The sequence below is a fragment of the Bos indicus genome, chromosome 13, assembly GCF_029378745.1.
Source record: "Bos indicus isolate NIAB-ARS_2022 breed Sahiwal x Tharparkar chromosome 13, NIAB-ARS_B.indTharparkar_mat_pri_1.0, whole genome shotgun sequence".
Classification (NCBI taxonomy): Eukaryota; Metazoa; Chordata; class Mammalia; order Artiodactyla; family Bovidae; genus Bos; species Bos indicus.
This window is the reverse complement of record NC_091772.1, coordinates 53,960,927-53,978,506: the sequence shown is the minus strand read 5'-3', so window position 1 is coordinate 53,978,506 and position 17,580 is coordinate 53,960,927. Positions and strand designations below refer to the sequence as shown.

Genomic DNA, 17,580 nt, shown 5'->3' with positions numbered 1-17,580 from the left:
GGTGTCCCGTCCCTCAAGGGGTCAGTGAGATGAGCAGGGGTCGAACCTTGGGTGGCAGGGGAGTGAGTGGAAGTTGGTTCAACTGCCCTTTTGAGTCATTGTTTGCCTGTGGTTCTGGGAGGGGCTGGATAATGGCGGTGGCACTTCGGTGATTGGGCAGGCAGGCAGGAAGTCGCATCTCTGCGCCGCAGGGATGAGCAAACGTCAGTCCCTAACAGTGGCTCAGCGGCCGTCGGCCTCCGGGTCATCTCCCACCAGCTCCCTCTCCAGTTCTTTGACGAGATCAATTACGATTTCTCAGTCTTACGTAAAGCACGGGGCAAACTCAACTGCGGGACAAGTCCCCCCACGTCCTGTTTTGGCGAATCTGGCCTCAGTACCTGCGGGCGCACGGGAGAACACCTGACGCTCTGGCAAGCAGGCCCCACCCCCGCCGCTCGGCCCCGCCCCTGCGGAGGGGTGGAAACTTCCGACTCGGCTAACGAGCTCCGCCTTTAGGTCCTGGGGCCCCGCCCATGGGCTGTCCGCTGTGCGCTCGGGAGCCTCGGTCCACTCCTGTCACTCGGGGCTCCGCCCCATGGGCGGAGCCTCCGTCCAGCGCTCTGGGCGCACGCGCTGCCTGCCCAGCCCGCGGCTCCGATCCGCCGGCGCCCACGTCCTCCCGGGAGCGCGCGCGCCGGTGCGGGTGCGTGCGTGAGCGTGCGCGCCCCCGCCGCTTCTGCCGGTGCTGCTCCCGCGCCCTCTGCCGCTATCCCCGCTGCCGTCGCCGCCGCCGCCGCCGCCGGGTCCCGAAGCGCAGCCCCGGCTGAAGAGCGCGTCGGCCGGCTGCCCAGGAGCGCCGCGCAGGGAAGAGCGGAGCCGCGGAGTCGGCGGGCGGGCGGGCGTGCGGACAGGTGAGCTCGCGGCGGGCCGGTGGCCTCGCGTCAGGCCGGGCAGCCGGGCAGCCGGGCAGGCGGGCGGGGGTCTGGGTGACGGGGACGGGATAGGCGAGCGGGGGCGGGGCGCGAGGTGAGGGTGACGCGGGGCCGGGTGAGGGGGTGCGGGGTGGCGCGGCGCAGGGCGTCGGGCCGCGCGGCCGCAGCCGGAAATGGCGGCGACCCCCTCTCCCCCTTCCTAGCCCTCGGGGCGGGCCGGGGTCGGCGGTACGGCCTCAGAAGCGGCGGGAAGGCCTAGGCCGTGCGCCGCGGTCGGGCCGCCGGGCCCTCACTGGGGGCGGCCAAAGACCTGACATGCGGCCGCCGGGCCCTCCCCCCGGGGCAGCTCGCGCTCCGGGACTGGGGTCTGTGCAGGGCGTCCCCGCCTCGGGGAGGGTCTTTCCTGTCCTGCGGGTGAGAAGGGGAGCGCCACCGGTTCTGGAGCCACGTAACCTATGTCTGGGTCATTATGTTTATAGCTCACGGAATTGAGCTTTATTCCTTGACGCTGTGTAAATTAATCTCGCGGGTGAAAATCATCCAGTTTGTAAGAAGAAAACGCTTTTTCTGCCTCGGCGGGACATCATTTGAAGCGGTGCCTGTGTTGCAGTCATACAAGAGAGGGTCAGGATCTCATCCTTGCGGGTTCGAACTTGTTTGCGTTGAGGGGCTGGATTAAGGACTCGCCTTTTCTTGTGCCTGAGAGATGAGTTCTCAATATTTGTTCGGTTGTGCTATGCAGGGAAAGGAAGCGAAAGTTTCCGGGTTTTTTTGGTTTCCAGGTTTAGGCTTAATGCGGGTCATAACTTGAGAGGTGGCTCTGCTGGATACCTTTGTCCTTACTAGTTGTCTGTTTAAAAACTATCTGCTAACCTAACAGTTATTCTGCCCCATCTGTAATCTGGTTGCCTCAAGGCGGAACTTCAGCCAAAGCTCTTGAGATTTTATGTTTATTGATTTGCTTCTGTCTTGTTAAACGTGGTGCTGAGTTTCAGGATCAAGGCACCTGTCAAACTTTGAGGGATGAAATTATGAGGCAGGACTCACAGGCTTTGAAAAACTTCCTGCCTGAGAGCTGCACATTTCTCCTTCCACCTGTGTCAAGGTTGCAGAACTTGGGTTGCCTCGGATGGGACTTCTGATGGCGTGTGGCCAAGCCAGGGGCTGGGTGGCTGTTACTTCCAGCAGCATGGGGCTGTGAGGGGCACACATGCTGCTGGAGCCCGTTGCCTGGACCTCTTAAATGTGGTGAAGGCAGAGCATCCAGGGGGTTATCTGATGAGCAGACACTTGGGAGGCGCATGGAGGAGACTCGGCTTTGCTGAGGGGGCCTCAGCTGTGGAACCACTGTGGCCTGGGATGGGGACTCTTGTGGGCAGAGATGCCTGTCAGTCCACTCCCAGCCTCTGTAACCAGTCTCCTCCCTCTGGCCCCTGTCTCATTCTGACTCCTGCCACAGTGGCTTCTCAGCCTGTTTCTTAACAGACTTCCTTGCTCCTTCCTGGCTCTACCTAGATCACTGGCATCGTTAGCCTCAGGGCAGGCAGCCCTTCCCCAACTGCCTGCCTGCTGTTTCAACTCAGTTCAGTTCAGTTGCTCAGTCATGTCCAACTCTTTGCATCCCCGTGAACTGCAGCACACCAGGCCTCCCTGTCCATCACCAACTCCCGGAGCTTGCTCAAACTCATGTCCATCAAGTCGGTGATGCCATCCAACCATCATTCTCTGTTGTCCCCTTCTCCTCCTGCCTTCAGTCTTTCTCAGCATCAGGGTCTTTTCCACTGAGTCAGTTCTTTGCATCAGGTGGCCAAAGTATCAGAGCTTCAGCATTAGTCCTTCCAATGAATATTCAGGACTGATTTCCTATAGGATTGACTGGTTTGATCTCCTTGCAGTCCAAGGGACTCTCAAGAGTCTTCTCCAGCACCACAGTTCAAAAACAACTCACCACCTCCTGTTCCCTGTTTTCCTTCCTTGCTTAGTTTTCCCACTGCACTTCATTCTTCTAATGTCCTACTTAATATATTTATTATAACTTAATCTTTCACTATGAGGTAAAGTCCACAGGGAGCCTGTTTGTGCAGAGAACAGGGGCTGGCACGTGCTGCATGCCTGGGAAATACTGACAGAGAAAGTGGAGGTGACGAGCTTAGCAGCAGCCCGCGTCTCTAGGAAGTCACTGTGGTGAGTGTGGAGTCCTTGAGGTGCTGGCTGCTAAGGGAGGTCTGGCAAGTTACCTCCCCTTTGGGAAAGCATAACAAGTTAGCGGTGGGTCAGAAAGGTCTTTGGACCTCCTTGTAAACCTTTATGCAACTTTTAGTCTATAGTTAATCCAAAATAAAAAGGTTTTTGTCAGCTCTTGTCTTCAGTTAACTTCCCAAAAAGTAAATCCCACACATTGGCCTAAGATACTCAGTGACATTTGTTGATAAAATGAGTGAGGTGGAGTAACCCATTAAAACCACATGAAAATGAGCTGTCCCTCAGGCGTGCTCTGAATCCTCCTTTGTGACGGAAGGACTCAAGTCATTTCCAGAACCTTCACTCAGTGAGTTTATGTTCTTGGTTTTCATTCACTGTGTTATCGTGGTACTGGTAACACAGATACCACGGGTCTCTTGGCCCTTTGTGTTCTTGAGCCCCCTTGCTCTCAGAGGGTGGGTGCTCTGTGCTCCAGGCTGAGCTACCCTAAGGACTAGTGTTTTGTTCCGTCTCAGTCCTGGACTTGGAGTCAGGCCTCTGTGCTGGTTCCTGTGCTAACTTCCCTGCCACTGCCACCACTAGGCAGAATCCCTGGCAAGCTGCTGATGGCACATCTCAGAGCCTAGGCATGACGTGCTTGCCTTGGTCATGGGCTGTAGTTGATGCTCAGTGGGTGTCAAATGAATGACTAAAATGCTGTACAGCAGCTTTGCGGGGGTTAAGGGAACAAGGTGGAGTTTTATACAAGGTGAGAGTTTGCTTCTAAATTCAGGGACTAAAATGAGCATGATTTGTTCAAAAAATTTATTGGGGTGTAATTGATTTTACAAATGATTTTTTTTTTTTTTTTTTTTGGCCACACCACAGGGTACGTGGGATCTTAGTTACCCGAACAGGGACTGAACCCACATTCCCTACAGCAGAGTCGCAACCACTAGACCCCTAGGGAAGTCTGCAAATGATCATGATAGACACAGATATAATCACCCTTGAAAAAAATTCCCTAACTCCTTTTAAAAGTAGTTTGTACAAGGTTTAGAGTATAGAGTGCTGTAGGTGAACCATATCTCAGCCAATGAGGTCAACCAGTTTTCCAGGAAGGAGACAAATTCCTGTGTCTTCAGGGGACAGGTGTGGCACATGATGACCAGCTCTTGCACAGGCAGTGTGGAGGAGACTCTTAGCTCTTGATGGCGCCCTTGTGGGTCTCCCGGTGCTCCCCACACAGCAGTTAAGAATGCAGTGCTTCCCAATAGAGCTCCCTTTTATGTTCTTGTTGGCTGGGCAGAGCGGAGCATTATTGAACTGCAGACTGCCTCTTGATCCGTCACAGTCCTTCCCTATCTGTGTTGGCAGGGCCTGTGCTTGAATTTCCTTCCTGAAAGAGGACAAGACTCAGGCTCAAGTGCTTGACCACTGAGATGAGGGTCGTGGAACCTGCGCTTACTGCCTGTTGGGGAGTACAGGAGATATAAGTAGGAAGCTGTGTCCTCAACTGCTTCCTAAATACAAGTGACAAAGATGCTAAAAAATGAGAATATCCATATTTTACGAAGATGCTACTCCTTATTTAAGAGAGGGAATGAAGGAACTGTTGGGACCTCCTTGGCGGTCTGTGGTTAAGACTCCATGCTTCCAGTGCAGAGGGCATGGGTTCCATCCCTGGTCAGAGAACTAAGATCCTGTATGTCAAAAGGGGTGGCCAAAAAAGAAAAGAGGGAACTGCTAGGCCTACTGTCCTGATGGTAGGGCCACGCTTAGATAGTGACATTGCCTGAAGAGGATTAATAGCAGTCTGTTACTGGTCAGTCGAAATTCAACCCAGAAGATTTAAGGATTCGATTACCAGAACAGCCTTTAGTTTCAATTTTGTCTTTTGTCACCTTTGCATCAGTTTTGTTTGAGGATGTTATATTGGTGAAATGATAAGTTCTGCCTTAGTTCTTGGCACTGGCAGACGTTTAATAGATTTTGTCTTTATTAGGTAAGAATTGTTTGCAATTCCAAGAGCTTTGCAGACATATTGGTAATTCACATTGGTGAGACCATGCATTCAGTGGATGTCATGAAAATGCCCTCATGTTTCCTTTTCAGGGGTTGTCTATGTACTTCAGAGCTCCACTTTACTCACGAATCTTTCACCTTTGTAGGTGTGCCCCTGTGACTGGTTTTTAAAACTTGGTTCTGTGACAGAAACCATAGTCCTTTATTCATGACACATTAAACCCAGCTACCCAAGTAATATTTTTAAATTGTGTGATACTTTATGAGTGATCAGTGAATATTCCTTGACTGTATGAGTATAAATAAGCCTTATTCATTATGAGTTACTTACAATTTTATTGTCCTTTTAATTTTTCTAGACTGAACACAGAGCACTGGAAAACATGGTGGTTTACAAAGTGGAACGTACAGTCTCCGTTGCTGTGTTCTAAGGAATTCTATTGGAGAAGGAAATGGCAACCCACTCCAGTATTCTTGCCTGGAGAATCCCATGGAGGGAAGAGCCTGGTAGGCTACAGTCTATCAGGTCTCAAAGAGTCCCACAGGACTGAGCTATGCCAATTGGTTACAAAGTTGCAGTCCTGAGAGTCAGAGGATTGGAATGCTGACTTGCTACCCCTATGGGCTGTGCCCCGCCCTGGCTATCTCTGGGATGACCAGCTTTTTTCTTAGAGAGCTCTCCCTAGGGCCCTGTGCCTCCGTTCTCTGGGCGGGTGGAGTGGAAATGTGCTAGACTGAACTCACCTGTCCTGGCCTGGCCTGTGGTGCCTCAGAGGTAATGAATTAAGGGCTGGGGACCAAGATCTTGGGCCCCTGACACAGCCTCAACTCAGCCAGACTGGGCTCTGCACAGGGAGCGAGTGCCACCTGCCTGGCTTTTAGTTTCCCTTCTATTATTGGAAGGGATTAGCAGCATAGCAAATGTTTGATTTTTAGCTAGGCGGTCCCATTGAATTTTTCTTTATTAAGTAATGTCTTTCATCATGAGAGGGTATCTCTAAGATAAATGGAAAATTCTGGGTCAGAGAATACAAACTTTATTGTTTTTGCCACATATTACCAGATTTGTATACCCTCTGGCAGGTACAAAGGATTTTAACACTTTTAATATTTTACATTTTGCTGCTCACTTAGGTACTGCTCTAGGGTTTGATAGTAAAATGCGAGGATCTTTTTGACCAGTTGTAATAAATTTTGCTGTGTCCTTTAAATTAAGATTTTTAAATAGAAAAGAGTGATAGGTTTTGTGATAGACTTTTTCTGATGCATGAAACCAGGACACATCTGTTTTCTTGTTTTGTTTTTAACTGAAAAAAGAAATTGTATTCCAGATAACAATGTTTACTGGGCTGTTTTGTTCAAATTATTTATTTATTTATTTTGGGCTCTGCTGGATCTTTGTTGCTGCACAGGCTTTTCTCTAGTTGTGGTGAGCGGGAGACACTCTCTAGTTGCAGTGCACGGGCTTCTCATTGCAGTGGCTTCTCTTGTTGCAGAGCATGGGCTCTAGGAGCACAGGATTTGGTAGCTATGGCACACGGGCTTAGTTGCTCCAAGTCTTGTGGGATGTTCCTGGACCAGGGATTGAACCCGTGTCTCCTACATTGGCAGGCAGAGTCTTTACCACCAACCCACCAGGGAAGCCATTTACTGGACTGTATTTACTTTTGAATCACGAGGCTCATCACATGTAAAGTTAAAATTTTTAGTGCAGTTTAATGACTCAGTTTCATTTTAAGATGAAACTAGAATGTCTGTACTTTAAAGATTATCTTTGAAGTGTTTTTTAACTGTCTAGTTGTAGTTGTCTTCAGTGTGAAGCAGTTTGTTCTCCTCTACAGTTCATGTGGAGGAGGCTCTCCCCCCCCCACCCCACCCCAGCTGCAAGCCCTCTGAAGCGATCCGCTTGAGAGGCAGCCAGGCTCCTTACTGTGCATCCGCCTTAATCCCTGGGACAGCTTGCATGGGTAGCTGTTATCCAGTTGCATAGATAAGGAGGCACAGTGACGTGCTTGGTATTGGGGGTTAAGCACAATCAGTGTTGTCACCCACCTTGCCATGACAGCACGGGATTTCCTTCTTAAAATGCCGTTTCTGTTCGTGCCATTTTCTCTTGCATCATTCTACCTGGTTGGGTGATTCTAGCTGACTGTTACCAGCAGCATCCTACTCCCTGGTGTGTGTACCAGTGTGACGCCCACACTTGTTTCATCTGTCCCTGCCCTTTCTTTTATTAAAAATTGATCCATGACTGAGGATAACTGAGGGGGCTGTCCTGGCGGCCGAGTAGGCCAGCTGTCCAGCCATCTCATCCTCACTCAGGCTGGCTGATCGCAGTGCACATAGGTGTTAGGGGCACTCTTGGACCTACTGGCCTCTGGGGGTGCTATGCAAACCTTCATAAGCATCTGTGGTCTACCTTTTTCCTTTTTTTTTTTCAAGGCTGGACTGTGCAGCCTGTGGGATCTTAGTTCCCTGACCAGGGGTCTAACCCTGCCCCCTGCATTGGGAGCACAGAGTCTTAACCACTTGACTACCAGTGAAGTTCTTATGATCTGCCTTTTACTTGTAGCATTCCTTAAACTGCTCACAGTATTGCACTGTCATGAGGTAAACCTGTCATTTCATCAGACCCCTGTGCTGCTCTCTGGAGTGGGCGGTGGTCTTTGTCCTGTCCCCACCCTAGAATGACCATCCAGCTGATGAACAGCATGCCTCTTTGTGGTGATCACGGGCAGAGTGTGTCTCAGTGAGCAGCAGCTCGATACAGCCTTACCTGGTCACATGCTAGCCCCCTAAAGCCTTGAAGGCAGGTGTTTTCTTATATTTTTAAAAGGCAGATGACAAGAAGGCAAATTAGTGAACTTTGGATTTTATATCAAAAATATATGTAGCAACAACAAAAAAATGGATGCAACAGTAATGTTCAAGCTGAGAGTTTGAATATAACCTTCCTAACTTTAATTCACCATTATGAACTTTGTCTGTCTGTGTAGTCTTCTCATCTGTAAATTGGAGGCCAAAGTAGTAATTGCTCATGTTTATCATGTACCCAGTACTGTTTTCCTCAATTTGCAGGAGCCTGCTCACAGACACTCCATGCCAGGCCAGCTCCAGCCCTACTGGATGAAAAGGAGGTGGAGGTGTTGAGTAACTGCTCGGGTCCCTGAGCCCATAAGTGGCAGAACCGGGCTTCAGCCTAGGCAAGTGACCTGAGAGCTGCCCTCCCACCCCTACTGGACTAGGTACCTGCCCCACAGACCTCTTGGTCTAGAGCATGTGTGCCCCAAATGCCTGTACATGGTGAGCACGCCTAGACTGTAACTGCCGTGTTGGTGAAATTTCTATGATAATCACGAGGCCTGTCACCAGTAAAACTGCAACAGCACGTGTGTGTCTTGATGCTCACCTCTGACATCAGACATCTCTTTACAGATGGCTTGTCACCGGGTGGTTGGTGCAGCTCATACTTGGTTTCGTGCTGGATTTGACAGAACGGTTGGTTTTGGTTCTGGCTTCAGGGAGCTGGCCCACTGCTTCTCAGAGACAGTCAGCCCACAGTGGGAACCCTGGGCTGGCCAGCCCCAGGGGGCGGCCCTGGCTGGTGAGACACAGAAGGCATCATGGCTGCATCTGCCACATTTTATGGACTTTCACCCACTGTGTGTGTCTTAAGCTTCCATTCATTCTGGAGTTGGAGAGTCCAGTCCACTCGCTAGGGGTGGTGCTGCCCCCAGGGTGATGGGTCATTGGGTTGTCAGTGTCATATCCTGCACTGCTCAGCCCCCGGGCTCTCTTGAAGCCATAAGTAGGTCTCTTAGCCTGCGCACTTCTGAGTGACTGATTTCGGTCACAAGCATTTTCATGTGATGTTCATAGTTGAGGATTTGAATGTTGTGAGGATCCTTCCTGGTGGTCATTCACAAGAGTGGCCTTGTCCCTGAGCCTGTCTGCCTTTTCTGTCATAGAACACGTCCCTCCTATTCTCCAGTCTGCCTGCTGACGCACAGCCTGTCCACTGAAAGCCAGGGGCAGCAGATGGCTCCCTGGGTGGAAGGGGTCTGTGACTTCAGCCCTCTGAGATTGTCGGCGTTCTGAGTGTAGAACACCAGCACCCAGAAAGCTCTGCTGCCCATTGCTTTTATAAGAAACACTTTTGCCTTCCACTGTCTAGTTTCACATTCAGCTTTGGGAATACATTAAGGTTTTCTGGAAATGTTTGGTCATAGCATGGTCCGCCCAGAATCTCTTGCTGCAGCCTTGTGCATAGGTGGCACATGTTAGCTCCAGTGCTGAGATGGCGGGTATGTCTCTGTGACTGTCGGTCATGCTCTGGGTGTGAGGGTTCTAGCTCGCTTTAGGCCCCTTTACACTGAGGCAGTGTTGCCCTGCTGTTTGCGCCTCAGGGACGCTGACCAGGAGGGCCAAGGTGGAAGTGAGGCATTGCCATCCACACTGGGCCGTCGGCAGCCTCCTCTTGGAGTCATAGGCTTTTGAGAATGTTCGACTTTCCTTGTATTCAAACGTGTAAGTTACTTTGATCAACTTCTGACTTTTTCCTTTTGACTGAAAGCATTAGGTTATGAAAGAAAATCATTTGGTTTCTGGACATAAGTCACAACCGATAAAATTAATTCCACAAACACACTGACCGCTCTGCCAGGACTGAGGCAGCACTCGGTTTATTCCTCAGAAAGGCTTCGAATGTGACCCTGCTGGGGCCTTTCCATTTCCCCCAGGGGTGTTGCTGAGCCCATGCTGGTCAGCCTGTACAGGAGCACACGCACTCAGTGAGCAAGCGTGGCTTAGCTGCTGCTCTCTCATGGGTTGGTCCTCCCTTGGACACTTGATGATGGCATTGAGTCCTTCTTAAAGAGGAACCTGTTTTACTCACTTAATTGTCTCTCTCTGTTCTAAGCTTGCATCACTGTCACTTTTTATTATTCTTAGAATTAAGGAAGAAAGGTGTCATCTTTAGAAGTTGCTCTGTTTTCCTAGCCAATGTAGAAATTCTGTACATTTGACATTCATTTTAAGTTAGGAACAAAGGTAGCAGATGACCATGATACTCGGCAGCATCTCTTCCACATCTCCCATGTTGGCTGATTCTGCTTATAATCAGGTGCATTTCTTCAGATGCACCTGTGGTCATCGGTGGCCATTTCTCCTGCTCTGCAGTGTACTAACATTTTCCTGCTGGAATAGATGATGAGCTCAGGGTTACACGTGCAGACCATGGGTGTTCCTGTGTATCTGTCCCTGCTCTGGGGAAAGCTGGCCCTCCCCTGCCTGAGGAGGTGCCCCAGGTCCTTTTTTCCAGGTTCATCATGGATTGTAAAGGAAGATCCCTTCAGAGAAGAGGGGTCAGCTGTCTTTGGGACACCAGTTGTGTCTCATCTTTAGTATTTTTGTTTTCAGTGAAGTTTTTTTTCTGAGGGTCGGGCCCTGGGTGGGGGGAGGTGCGCACCAAAGCAGCTGTCCCTGAAGTGCTGGCTGGTGGTCCCTGTCGTCACCTGACAGACCCTTGTTCCTGCTGTCCTGACTGAAGCTGCAGCGTCCTTGTCGTCCTGCCCAGTGTAGTGTCCTGTCCCCGTGTGACAGACTTTGACCTGCACTGTCATCTTACAACCTGAAGGGCATTGGCCTCTATTCCCTCCTCCTCCCTCTGACTTTTCTTTGTCCTTTTACCTTTATGCTGTCAAGGCATATGTTTCCGTTGGTCTGTAAGTTTACTGTTGAAAATCCATAAGTTATTCCCACTTGTGGAAACATTGTTTAAACAGAGCCTGGTCCCTGCCCTGATGAGGTTTCCTCCCAGAGTAGTGCCTCTCTCTCCCCAGATTCCTAACAGCCATTCTTACACTATTAGCCTGTTTCTTAGCTCCGTTGTGTTCAGACTGCCCATGATATGATGTGTTATTTTTGTGGCCTGGAACTTGCCTCTGGGCACTCCGTCCTTCTGCCCCTGGCAACACAGCGGCTTTCCAGGCTGCCTGTCCAGCCACACTTCTGGGATGACCAGAGGTGGGAAGGCTGCAGTGCCCGCGGCAGCCCTAGAAACTGCATCTCAGGGGAGCAGAGACAGTGAGTGGCCCGCTATGGCCTTGCCCCACTGCCTGCCCCTGGAGGATCACAGAGCACGCCTGTCTGCACACTGGGAGGTGTTACTCTGGGGATTACCTGCTCAGGGCTTTTTTTTTTTTTTTTTTAATTTTTGGCTGTGCTGGGTCTTTGTTGCTGTGCAGGCTTTTCGCTGGTTATAGCCAGTGAAGGCCACTCTCATGCATGGCCTTCTTGCTGTAGTGGCTTTTCTTGTTGTGGAGCACAGGCTCTAGGGCTTCAGTAGTTGTGGTGCATGGGCTTAGTTGCTCCGAAGTATGTGGGCTTTTCCCAGATCAGGAATCCAACCTGTGTCTCCTGCATTGATAGTGGATTCTTTACCACTGAGCTACCAGGGAAGCCTGGCCCTGCTCTTTTTTAAAGACAGTTTTTTTAGAGCCACCAGGAAAGATATTATCAAGGCTTTTAAATCTACCTTGTTTTCATAGTAGGTGCTTGTGTTAAAACATGATTGTTTTAATTATTATGTAATGGTATGTGTAGAAGTAACAAAGAATTTGTAGCTCTTGTAGGAATTTTTGAGACTACCTCAGGTAATTTTGAAGGTTTTTGAATACAGTATCCTTGGAATGAAACCTAATAGAGAGCCTCCCCACTCCTCCTCCCAAGACCTCTCAGAGAGAAATGCTAGTGCACCTGCTGGGCCCAGGGAGAGACGGGCCGCTCTTCAGGGCTTCTGGGACTGGCTGGCATCACTTGGATGAGTGGAGCTGGTCTGTCTCTCACGCTCGCTCAGGTTAACTCCAGGTGGAGAGGTTACCTGTGGGCAAGGCAACAGAGCTTTAGAGTGCAGTGTAGGAGAAGTCACTGTGGATTAGGGGATAGAGAAGGATTTATTGAACAAAAATGGGGGAAAATAGATTGATACATTTACAAAGATTTGATATATTCAGTTACATAAAGATTAAGAGGGCATTTCCTGGTGGTCCTCTGGTTAGGGCTCCACACCTTCCCTGCCGGGGGTGAGGTTTCGGTCCTTGGTCGGGGAGCCACGTTCCTGCATGCCTCGGCCGAAAAATAAAGAGTGAGAGATGTGTTACAAGGTAATGGGCAAATAGATAACATTACTGAGTGGTTTGTGTAGGAATGGGTAAGGTGGTCAGTCTTACAGCTTTTACCACAATTGATAAATGTGTGAACTTGAATTCATGATAAATAAAAAGAGAGGGGTGGGAATTGGGAGCCCTGGGGTGCCCACCTTTGCGGGGTGTGGTCGGCCCTTCTCTCAGACCCTAAAGTCCCACTTGTAGGTACACATCCTGCAATAGTTCTTCCTTACCTGTTTTTGGTGAAGGACCAGATTATATTTTTTGTAATTTCCAGTGTGTTTACAGGCTGATACTTTTGTGAACTACAACAAAAATGATCAGCTAGAGGAATAAGTTGCAAACCAAACAAGAAACACAAGTCCAGATTTTTTTTTGAAATTTTTAAAAATAAACACACAGTAAAATGGACCTTTTCTTGATGTAAGGTTGTCTTGAGTTTTATTTTATTTTTGATAGTTTGTTTATTTTTGGTTGTGCAGGGTCTTTTTGTTGCACAGGCTTTCTCTAGTTGTGGTGATCAAGGGCTGTTCTGTAGCTGCAGTGTGCAGGCTTCTAATTGCGGTGGCTTCTCTAGTTATGGTGCACAGACCCAGTTGCTCCATGCCATGTGGGATCTTCCCAGATCAGGGATCAAACCCGTGTCTCCTGCAGTGGCAGGTGGACTCTTAATCACTGAGCCACGAGGGAGTTTTGATCCATAGAAATTTTTGTGACCATCACTCTACTCAGGGTGTGGACCACACTCATCTGTAGCCTCCCCGGCGTCCATTGTTCTCTCTGTAGACGTAGCCTTGTCTTTTCGAGACCATCATGTTGGTGGCATCGCAGAGAGTACAGTGTCACCGAGAACGCTCCTCGTTGTATGGCAGGTGCTGCATTCCTTTCCAGGGATGTCTGTGGTGTTCATCTTCCAGTTTGTTACCCTTTCACAGGGATGTATGTGTTGTTCCTGGGTTTAGTTACTATAAATATTCATGTACACATTTTCTGTGTGAACATCAGTTCCTGTTTCTCTTAAATAAATGCTTAGGAGTGGGATTGCTGGGTCATGTGAAAGCCTATTTTTACCTTTATAGGAAACTTGCAAACTCTCTTCCAGAGTGGCTGCCCCATTTCCTGTGCTGCCAGCAGTGTTTGAGTCTAGCCTCTGTCACCCTCACCAGCACTTGGTATTGCTGGGTTATTTTTAATCTCTCTTGATAAATGTGTGTGTAAGTGTGTGTGTGTGAAGTGACTAAGTCACTTCAGTTGTGTCTGACTCTTTGCAACCCTGTGGACTGTAGCCTTCCAGATTCCTCTGTTGGGATTCTCCAGGCAAGATTATTGGAGTGGGTTGCCGTGCCCTCCTTCAGGGGATCTTCCTGACCCAGGGATCCAGCCCGCGTCTCTTATGTCTCCTGCATTGACAGGTGGATATTTTACCACTAACACCACCTAGGAAGCCCTGATAGGTGTGTGATGGTACCTTATTGTAGTTTTAAGTTGCATTTCCCGAATGGATAGAGAGGGTGTCTCCTCCTGTAGATACCTGGTGCCGTTCTGACAGTTGGGGAGTCTGCTGTCGTGACCTGAGCCAGCAGGGCATCACCCTGTGCCTGGTGCTGCCCTAGGGAGACCTGCCAGCAGGAATTGTTCAGCAGGTTGAGGACCCAGTAGTAGCAAGACCTGGGAATGGCCAGGCATCCTCCAGTAGAGGAATGGATTGATAAGTTATGATTTGCCCCCAAATGGGATTTGTTCAGTACTAGGAATGCATGAATTCCTGGAATACATCTAACGAGGAATACATTTAACATACAACTAACATACATCTAACATACAACTAGGAATACATCTAACAAAAACAAATCACAGAAGGCTGCATATACTGTATCGACCATTTTTTAAAGCTCAAAGAATTAAAACTAAATAGTTTTTAGGGAGAAATTATATGAGGTAAGTTTCTTTAAGCAAGAGATTGTAATGACACTGCTTCAGGTATATGGGGAGAATGCAGGACGTTTCACAGTTACTGGTAATTTTCTAGGTTTTAAATTGAAGGGTGGGATGGTGGTTTTTGTTTTTTTTTTTTTTTTCTCACAATGCATCATGACTTCCATGTGGCATATCTTCCTTTCTGTGTATCATAAAACATCTAAAAGAGAAGATGTTTTCACATCCGTTCTTTCGAAGTATTGCTTTTTCCTCCAGTAGTAGGTTGAATTCAATAACGACACCTCATGAACAGTCAGCACTTGCTGAGATCACACGTGGGGATCAGGAGTGCACGCCCCTCTCCCTTGAAGATGTTTATGTCTTCCCTGAGCTTGGTTGTGGCTGTGAGGATGGGGCTTTTTGTCTGTTCATTTGTTCACTGCTACCTCCCCAGGTTTGAGAACAGGTGCTTCATAAACATTTGTTGAACAAACGAACAACACAAACATTTGCTCAAGACCCAAGACAGCTCCAGAGGACTCAGTGGGCTCCGCTGCACATCGTGCGGGTGCCAGGACAGGCTTCCGGGACCTGGGTGTCACTGCAGGGTTGGGAATCTAAGGAGAGGCTCCACATAGGAGGGGGCAGGGCATTAGAGGACTCCGGGTGCTCAGGGTTAGCAGAGCGTGTTGTCAGGCCATGAGGCCCAGTGGGTGCAGTGGCAGGAAGAGGCTGGTGTCAGGCTGGGCCTGTGTCCAGAAGGGCCTTGTGGGACAGGCCGGGGCCTGGGCTCTGACACTGCAGCCACTGAGCTGGTGGGGAGGACCTGAGTGGGATGTAACAGGAGCAGAGCCATGCTTCACACACCATCCTGGTGACAGCCTGGGAGGACTGGCTGTATCCTCCAGAATCCTTACCAGACCCTGGCACTTGGAGTTGACGAGCTTGGACTAACTAGAAGGCTAACTTTTGAAACGTGTGTGAAAATGGTGAGAAATTTACATTTAATAGTTTTTATGCTTGGACAGCATTTATTCCATTAAAACATCTGTTTAAATCATGTTCATAGCAGCTGTTTTTTTCTTAAAGGGCCAGACAGTATTTTTAGCTTTCTGGTGACAGTCTCTGCTGAGAGTAGCCACAGAATGGAATGACAGGCACATGGATGTTTTTCTGTGTTTCCATGAAAGTTGTGAAAACAAGCACCTGCTCTGGCAGATTGGAGACTTTGATGTTTCATTTGGTTTTATGCTGCTGTCTAATTTATGTTGAGTCACCTTACTTACAGCAGGTGCTAGATTGTTTTTCCTGTTCTTAATTTTTGTATAAATGAAGTCGTTTTGTATTTAGCTTGTTTGTGTAACACATTGTGTTTGAGATTTTATTGCTTGTGTCAGTATGTCCTCCTTTTTTATTGATGAGTAGTGTTCTGTATAGATTAGACCAGAAATGATCAGTTCCCCTGTTGATGAGCATGTGTATGGTTTACTTTTCTTAGAGCTGATGTTGTCCACTTCACACAAGACATCTGCTCTACCCCACCCCACTGCTCCTCTGTGCAAAGGGCCACATAAACCCCACAAGCCAAGACTGAGAATTCTGCTCCCAAAAATCCTGTGGTGGTGTTTTTTTTTTTTAACAAAAAGGAAAAAAATCATCTATTACCTACATGCTTCCCATAATGGGAAGCCTGTGGCCTTTGTTCCTTCTAAAGATACTGGTTTCTCTCTGGTGTTGTTTGCCCTCCATCCAGGTAGCTCTTGCTGGTGTCTTGTATTTTAGGTTTTGTTATGGGTTTTGTCATGGGTTCTCTTAGTCTCTGCTGGAAACTGTTTTCACTTCAGCCTTTGTTTCTGAGTGATGTTTTTGCTGGAAACAGAACTCTGGCCTGACAGGTGTTTTAGCTCTGCACCTTCACTTTGGGTGCCACCGCTTTCTGGTTCCTGTGACCTCGGTGTTGTAACACGTCCGTTTGCTCTTGAACTCTGGTTTTCAGCAGTGTGGCTGGTGGGTCTTGGCTTGTTTTCTCCATATTCGTCTGTGCTCTGCAGGTAGGGGATCTTACAGTGGGCTTGTGTTGCCTGTTCCCCTCACAGTGCTCCCAGGCATCTGAGCTCATCTGCCTCAGCCACCGCTCCCTGGCCTTGGGGTGGAGTCTCCTGCCCAGCCCCCAGTGTGCATGTGAATACTTTTGAACCCTGTGATCCTGAAGAAGGGTAAATACCCTTTGCCCTTTGAGACAGATGTGTGTCCTGTGAGCAGAGTCCCCGTCATTGGCACCCAAGCAGAGCGCGTTGGAATTGGTCTTTGTTGATCGGGCATAGGGCTGCACTGTTGCTGTGCCAGAGTCCATACCCACCAAGGTGATGGGAGGGACTTCTTCCTCGGGGCCAGTTTGTACTTCATCTCAGGGCAGAAGCTTGCAAAGGAGGGGTCTCACTTCCCTGTCCTTTGATACACGCTGCAGCTGGTGATTGGGGGCAGGTGTGTGGTGCTGAACTGTGGCTGGTTGTTTTGACATGCTCGTCCTCTGCCCGTCCAAATGCCTGGTGCCCTGAGCATGCTGAGCAAGTGGCGTCTGGAGCTTGGGAGTCCCAGCTGGGGTGCTGTGCCCCATGGGAGTCCTGGGACTGCACGGTGACAGTGGCATTGGATTTGTCTTGTTGGTTTGAATTTTCCCGCTTGCCGGCTGGCAGCTTTCCAGGCAAGTTGCCAGAGCTGACAGTGCGTAAACCATGATTGGAAGTAAGCAGACAGGATGACAGTGAGCACTCTGGATGGTTTCTGTAAAAAATGCCGTCACCTAGTCCACAGCTTTTCCAGCAATTTTTTTGTGGGAGTAGGGGTGGGGATGCAATGCTCTTGCTGCTGTCTGGCCTAATTGCTTCGTGTTGTGAAAAATTTGAGTTTTACCGTCTCGATTGGAAATGCATATTCATAATGTTTCTTGCCCACGTCTTCGTTTTACATTTATGCCAAGTTAACTTTGAGGACTAAAAAAGAGTCACAGTGACTACACCTACACTTGCTCACAGCACACACATGTAAGCCCATTCACAAAACCCAGCTTCCCTAAAATGAGTCACAAGAGAGCCATGATTTGACCCCTGGGGCAAGGGGTATGCCGGTTGCTGTCCTTAGATCTGGTATCTGGGTGCACACTTGTACCCATTCTCTTAGACACAGTGTGTTTTCATGCCTCAGAGGCAGAAACTTGCAACGTGGTGGTGGAGACTGTAGATTTCAGGCCCATAAGACAAGTATTTATTGTCTTGTCCTTTACAAAAAAGCTCGCATGCCAACTCTAGAGTGATGATAATCCTTTGACAAATAGCACTGAGCAAGCCTTGACGTTCAAGTCTGTTCTGCCTTTTACT

General features: G+C 49.0%; 1 protein-coding gene across 3 annotated transcripts in view; it reads left to right on the top strand.

The window, feature by feature from the left end:
* Positions 1-687: 687 nt before the first annotated feature.
* Positions 688-17,580, top strand: part of DNAJC5 (DnaJ heat shock protein family (Hsp40) member C5) — a 29,004-nt gene continuing 12,111 nt past the window's right edge. Inside the window, exons 1-2 of one of the 3 annotated variants that reach the window (XM_070801273.1) lie at positions 691-893; positions 8,199-8,323. The gene's annotated coding sequence lies outside the window, so the exon portion shown is untranslated. Of the gene's footprint in view, positions 894-8,198; positions 8,324-17,580 lie in introns of all 3 variants that reach the window. The other 2 variants (XR_002181984.2, XM_019972015.2) reach the window with 2 other exon arrangements.